At 42.6% G+C, this 7,426-nt stretch overlaps 1 non-coding gene and 1 pseudogene across 1 annotated transcript; both read left to right on the top strand.

Annotated features, from left to right (window-relative positions):
* The first annotated feature begins 925 nt into the window (after nt 1-925).
* On the top strand, nt 926-1,032 carry LOC112300528 (U6 spliceosomal RNA). Its single transcript, XR_002974405.2, has one exon. It is a non-coding gene; the product is annotated as a U6 spliceosomal RNA (small nuclear RNA).
* A 4,112-nt stretch (nt 1,033-5,144) lies between these two features.
* LOC112300487 (DCC-interacting protein 13-beta-like) lies at nt 5,145-7,144 on the top strand (annotated as a pseudogene).
* The last annotated feature ends 282 nt before the right edge of the window (nt 7,145-7,426 follow it).

Here is a 7,426-nt window from a genome sequence, read left to right on the forward strand (position 1 = left end):
GTTATTAGTCAGCTCTTTGAAATCAATCCTGAATTTAGGCTTTTGGGGATTTCCCCCAACAACATAGTTTCAAAAACCTTGTGGGTTTCTGTAGATGTGATTAACATGTATAATCAGTTGACTTTATATAAAGAAGATTATCCTCACTAATCTAAGGGAGCCTGATTTAATCAGTTATGTTAGGAGCAAAACTGAAGCATTCCTAAGGAAGAAGAAATCCTGCCTGTGGAAGCAGCATCAGCCCCTGCCTAAGAGCTTCCAATCCTCTTTCCTGATGGCCTGCCTGACAGGTTTTGACTTCTGTTCCTTCCTCACCATCATAGTTGCTGCCACCACACATGCTGTCTCTGAGGCTCTTCTATAGCCCTCCACTTTCTCACCTAGTTTTAAGAGTTTTACTACAACTCAGAATAAAACACAAATAGGAGATAACAAATGTAAAAAAAATGGAGATTTTACAAACATTCCCAGAGAGCTGCAAAATCTTAACAGTCATGGATCAGCTCCTAGCTGTTTCTGAAAGAAGAAATAGGATTCTTCAGGACTTTTATTTATTTGAGGGAAGGGCTCACCAAATAATTTCTTCTATTAATCTTTCTCTAGGGCATTTCTCACTAATTTGAAGGTTGACCAGAGGTAAAGCAATGGATTCCTCCTTGTCTTGTGTGACCAGCCTTCCTCTCTACTGAGGCTGAATTCCTCACTATTACCTCGCATGTCATTGGCTGAAGGGTAAAATTATATGGATTTAAATGATAAACAGTTTAATACTGCTAATAAGCAAAATTTGTCTAGTCCAACAATATGAATATTTTTAAAATACCAAGATTCATAGTTCTGGCCAAGATGGAAGCATAGGTAGATATGCTTCACTTCCTCACACAACCCCCAAAAAGGAAAATTACCAATTTAAAAACAAAAATCAGTATTCGTTTTGGCAGCACATATACTAAAATTGGAACGATACAGAGAGGATTAGCATGGCCCCTGCTCAAGGATGACATGCAAATTTGTGAAGCGTTCCATATTTTTAACTTAGCAAAAGAAAAAGAATGACAAAATTGCCAGAAAATCAAACTGCATGGAAGTCTAACAACTAAGGAGATAAAGAAGAAACATTCATCCAGACTAGTAGGAGGGGCAGAGACAGGAAGTGGGGCGGAGACAATGCATGGCAAGGCAATTGGCTGGTGGATGGGGTGGGTGAAACTGGTGAACTGGGAAGTCCCACACTCCCATATGGGTAAACTGGGAGGAACAACTGGGGAGCAAGAGAGATCATGCAACCCAGAGTTCCAGAGCCAGAAAGTAAAGTATCAAAAATTCTGACTGTAAAAACCTGTGGGGGTTGAGGTGGTAGGAGAAATTGCCAGTCTCATAGGAGAGTACATTGGAGGGACTCATGGGGTCCTAGAAGGTACACAGCCCACCCAACCAGGAATCAGCACCAGGGAAGCACCTGAAAGAGCACAATTCATTTATGGGAAGCAGGGGAAGTGATGGAAAATGGGGCAAGAGCTGAGCAAGTGTCATTGTTTTCTCTCTGATCCCTCCCCCATGTACAGAAACACAACACAGCAAAATGGTTTGCCCCACCCTGGTTAGTACCCAAAGCTCCACCCCTTACAACATAACAGGTGTGCCAAGACAAAGAAATGTGGCCCAAATGAAAGAACAGATCAAAACTCCAGAAAAAGAACTAAGCAATGAAGAGATAGCCAACCTGTCAGATGCAGCGTCCAAAACACTGATAATCAGGATGCTCAGAGAAATGATTGAACATAGTCACTTAATAAAAGAAGTGAAGGGCATACAAAGTGAAATAAAGGAAAATATACTGGGAACCAAGAGTGAAGGGAAGGAAAGTGGGTTGCAAATCAAAGATTTGGTACAAAAGGAAGAAATAAACATTCAACCAGAACAGAATGAAGAAACAAGAATTCAGAAAAATGAGGAGAGGCTTAGGAACCTCTGACACAACTTTAAATGTTCCAATATCCAAATCATAGGGGCACCAAAAAGAGAAGAGGAAGAACAAGAAGTTGAAAATTTATTTGAAAAAAATAATGAAAGATAACTTCTCCAATCTGGTGAAGGAAATAGGCATACAAGTCCAGGAAGCTCAGAGATCCCAAATAAATTGGACCTAAAGAGGAGCATACCAAGACACATCATAATTAAATTGCCAAAGATTAAAGAGAAGGAAAGAATCCTAAAAGCAGCAAGAGAAAAGATGAGAGTTACTTACAAAGGAGTTCCCATAAGGCTACCATCTGATTTTTCAAAAGAAAACTTGTCAGCAAGGAGGGGCTGGAAAGAAGTATTCCAAGTCATGAAAGGCAAGGACCTACATCTAAGATTATAATATCCAGCAAAGCTATCATTTAGAATGGAAGAGCAGATAAAGTACTTTCCAGGAAGGTAAAATTAAAGGAGTTCATCATCACCAAGCTTTTATTATATAGAATGTTAAAGGGACTTATCTAAGAAAAAGAAAAAGATCAAAAATATGAACAGTAAAATGACAACAAACTCACAACCATCAACAACTAAAAAAAACAAAAACAGACTAACCAAACAACTAGAACAGGAGCAGAATCACAGAACTGGAGATCATTTGGAGGGTTATTGGGGGGAGGGGGGAAGGGAGAATGGAGGAAAAGGTACAGGGAATAAAAAGCATAAATGGTAGGTACAAAATAGACAGGGTGAGGTTAAGAATAATATAGCAGCCCTGGCTTGTGTGGCTCAGTGGATTGAGCGCTGGTCCATGAATCAACAGGTTGCCAGTTCAATTCCCAGTCAGGATACATGCCTGGGTTGTGGGCCAGATCCCCAGTAAGGGTCTTCAAGAGAGGCAACCACATATTGATGTTTTTCTCCCTTTCTCCCACCCCTCTCTCTAAAAATAAATAAATACAATTTTTAAAAAAGAATAATATAGGAAATGGAGAAGCCTAAGAACTTGTATGTATGACCTATGGATATGAACTAAAGGTGGGGAATGCTGGAGGGAATGGGGGTACCAGGTGGAGGGGGGTAAAGGGGAGAAGAAAATGGGACAACTGTAATAGCATAATCAAAAAAGTATAATTAAAAATCAAACAAAATATCAAGATTCAAAACATGACTATAATAATCAAACTTATCATTGCTAATTGGATTTCCAATGATTCATTTACTAGGGTGAGTGACAGGAACTTTTAAAAATGAATGCTGTTGGTATTGATACCAGTGTAAACTGGCCCATGCTCTGAGTGAGGGAGGAGCCACAGGAAACACCTGAAGCAGTGTGGGCGAAGCCATGCTGTCTGGGTAAATAAGCTAGTGCTGCAGGTGATGACACATTTCCCCACCCCTGGACAGAGATGTGGCAGGAGAAATCATTGCACTAAGCATATGTGAAGCTAGTGAATTGTTTAACTAAGGGAAAAGGCCTCCTGCTCCCTTCTGGTACATGGTCGTAGGGGGAGGTGTTGTGCTGGGAAAAACCTGCCAGTCTAACCTGGGTAAAGGACAAGATAGGCTGGTGGGCCGGACCCTCCTGGATCCTGTGGAAGTTTGGGCCAAGAGATTTAAACAGAGGGAAGGGATAAATATCCACTTCCTCTTGGACCCAGAGCATGGGTGTGTGGTCTGAGGCCTGCAGGACATTTTTAGTCCTGGAACCCATGCAGCTAATGGCAGTGCTGGCTCTCCATGCTGCTACTGGGAACAAGCTAAGCCAACTGGATGATTGTGCTGCAGCCACGTGTGGTTCCTGAAAGACAGTATTTTTAAATGGGAAAAGGAACTGTGGGCACAGCTGGGAATAGTCCGGCAGAAGGTGACTGAGTTCTCCTCTGGAAGTTCTGGAGGAAATGGACTTTGAGGAAGGAGCCTACCAACCTCCAAGATCATGCAGCTTTTTAATAAAAGACCTCTTTCCATTTCACAGCTAACCTCTGTCTCTGGAATTTGCCTATCGGTGGTGGTGGGCAGCCAAACCCCACTTCTGTTTGGTAACAGTATCATTCACAAATGCTCAGGCAGTAGAGAGAATGGTCAAAAATCTGCTTTATTTCCTATTTCTGTACCAATAAAGATAATTTTATTGCAGAGAAATGGATACCAGAAAGACTTTGTTAAACAGAAATGCAGCAGTGTTCTACATTTTTCACGATACATTCACTCTATGGGATTCAAAGCTTTTACTGACAAATTTAGGATCATAGTGTTTCAGACAAATTTAATATTATAGTATTAATAGGAATTAGCATGTTCATATGTTGTCTTTCCATATTCAAGCTCAACAAGCAAAAGAGCACAAGATAAACTAATACATCCTGAGATTTTGTAAAAAGAAAATTGGATAAGTTCAAATGTGAATATTTTTGATCAAACTTTTCAGTTAACTCTGAAAATGTGCCACTGTGTCCATGGTGATTTTCCAAGTTCCAATGAGTGCCAGCAATGTGGTCACAGGTGTGCAATACCGTGCTATGGAAGGAAAGGAGATGCTAAATGATGAAAAAATGCAATTTTCTATTTTTATATCTCATAAATGCCCCTAACTCCCTTGCCTCCTTTTTTTCTAAAAACTGTCTTTGAAATTGGAGAAAATATGTATCCAAGAGACAATAAAGGCCAAAGCTTTCAAATATTCCTCTAGAAATTGAATGCATCAGAGCTCCTTCAAATAGATCTTTTATTCTTTAGTTTAAATTCATTTACCACATTCAGGTCCAAAGAACTTGATATATAATTGGGTTTTGCTGCTATGATGATGGTAATGATCAATGTTCTTTAAATTTTAAAAATATTTTCAAATAAATTATGTTGAGGTGTAATTTCTCTATTCTCACTTTTCCGAGAGTTTTTATCTAAAATGGATTCTGGCGGGTTTGGGGGCGGAAAGAGGCGGTGGAGGCCGCTGGCCAGGTGTGGGCGTGCACAGGGTGGTCGCGGACACAGAGCCTCCGCCTGGTCTCCCCAGCCTAGAGCATCCGGCCCTCATCCCGGCACGCAGCACCATGCCCCGCCCCCCCCCCCCCCCCCCAGTGGACAAGCTGCTCCTGGAGGAGGCGTTGTAGGACAGCCCGCAGACTTGCTCTTTACTGAGTGTATTTGAAGAAGGTGCTGGCACCTTCGAGGACTATACCAACCAGCTGCTCCAGGCGATGCAGCGCGTCTACGGAGCCCAGAATGAAATGTGTCTGGTCACTCAGTAGCTTTCTAAACAACTCCTGGCGTACGAAACACAGAATTTTGCTCTTGGCAAAGGCAATGAAGAAGTAACTTCTACACTTCACTATTTTTCCAAAGTGGTGGATGAGCTTAATGTTCTCCATGCAGAGCTGGCTAAACAGTTGGCAGACACAATGGTTCTACCCATTGAACAATTTTGAGAAAAGGATCTCACAGAAGTAAGCACTTTAAACAATCTGTTTGGATTCGCCAGCAGTAAGCATGACCTCTCCATGGCAAAATATAGCAGGCTTCCTCAAAAAAAGGAGAATGAAAAGGTGAAGACTGAAGTGGTGAAAGAGGTGGCAGTCTCCCAGCGGAAGCTGCACCTTTCATCCCTCCAGTACTACTGCGCCCTCAACGCGCTGCAGCACAGGAAGCACGTGGCCATGATGGAGCCCATGCTGGGCTTTGCCCATGGACAGATTAACTTTTTTAAGAAGGGAGCAGAGATGTTTTCCCAAAGTATGGACAGCTTTTTATCCTCTGTCGCGGAGATGGTTCAGAGCATTCAGGTGGAACTGGAAGCTGAAGCAGAAAATATGCGGGTGTCCCAGCACCAACTCTTCTCTGTTGATGAATCTGTTTACACCCCAGACTCTGATGTGGCTGCACCACAGATCAACAGGAGCCTTATCCAGAAGGCTGGTTACCTGAACCTTAGAAATAAAACAGGACTGGTCACCACCACCTGGGACAGACTCTACTTCTTCACCCAAGGAGGGAATCTCATGTGTCAGCCCAGGGGAGCTGTGGCTGGAGGTTTGATTCAGGGCCTGGACAACTGCTCTGTGATGGCGGTGGATTGCAGATCACCACTCCCAATGGGAAATAGGGAATAATCCTCCAGGCAGAAAGCAGAAAGGAGAATGAAGAGTGGATATGTGCAATAAACAACATCTCCAGGCAGATCTACCCGACTGACAACCCCGAGGCAGTCGCCATCAAGTTGAATGAGATGGCTTTCCAAGCAGTGACTCCCATTACAAGTGTTACAAAAAATCAAGAAAGCCCGTGCCCCAGCCAGAACTGGAAAATTCAGAGATGCAAAATGACGACATTGTTCCCGAAGCGACAGTCATTGTACCGGAAGCTGAAGAACTAATTGCACCTGGAACACCCATTCAGTTTGATATTGTACTTCCTGCTACAGAATTCCTCCATCAGAACCCAGGGAGCAGGCTATCAACCCTTTTGGTGAGACTGAGGATGACGCATTCCCAGAAGCAGAAGATTCACTTTTGTAACAGATGTTCCTAGTTTGGTTTTGGGGACTGAGGGCAGTTAAAACAGACCACACTACCGAAGTGATTTACGAAGTGATGAGACAAGTATTGGCTGCACGGACTAGTCATAACATTTTCCGTATGACTGAGTTCCATCTTATGGCCACCAGTCAAGCTCTGAGATTAATAGATCCTCAGACTTGAGTATCCAGAGCCAATTTTGAGCTTAACAGTGTCACCCAGTTTGCTGCTCATCAAGAAAACAAGAGACTTGGTTGGCTTTGTGGTCCACCTGCCTGAATCCATGGGCAGAGAGTCTCTGAGCACATATGTTTTTGAAAGCAACTGGGAAGATGAAAAGATATGTTATGCTATTAATTTGGGAAAAGAAATCATTGAGGTTCAAAATAGAAGCAAGAGGACTCACCTGGAGGCATACATAGACAAGTAAGAAGGAATGAGGCTAGAGGACAGAACATAATGAAAGCTGAGCCAAAGGGGTTTTAAGTGTATTTTAAGCCTTTTCTTTTCTCCTTCTTAAACTCCCATTACCTCAGGATCCGGAAGCATTGGCTCAATTAATGCTGTCCACACCACTAACCAATGGTGGAAAGTGTGTACCATTAACTGATCAACCAGATGACAGTGATGGAATTCCAGGTGAAAACAGAGGTGCAGAATCTGAAGCATAACTCTTGTGCCTTTGCGGGAAGAGCACCCAGAAGAAGAGCTACCTCCTTAAGGCTCTCCAATTTCTCTGACACACAGGCACACGGCCTGGTTTCAGAATGCTGACAATCGCTCATGGAATCACTCACTCTCATGCCTTGGTACTGACACTTGGGAGGAGACAGTAAGAAATGGTTGACAGCATTCCTAGCCATCTACAAATGTTACTTTATGTGCTTTGTGGTAACTCCTTTTCTTACATTGTTATTCAGTGTGCAGAATGAAAGTTATGAGAAAATGCAATG

This window comes from Desmodus rotundus, chromosome 6 (genome assembly GCF_022682495.2).
Source record: "Desmodus rotundus isolate HL8 chromosome 6, HLdesRot8A.1, whole genome shotgun sequence".
Classification (NCBI taxonomy): Eukaryota; Metazoa; Chordata; class Mammalia; order Chiroptera; family Phyllostomidae; genus Desmodus; species Desmodus rotundus.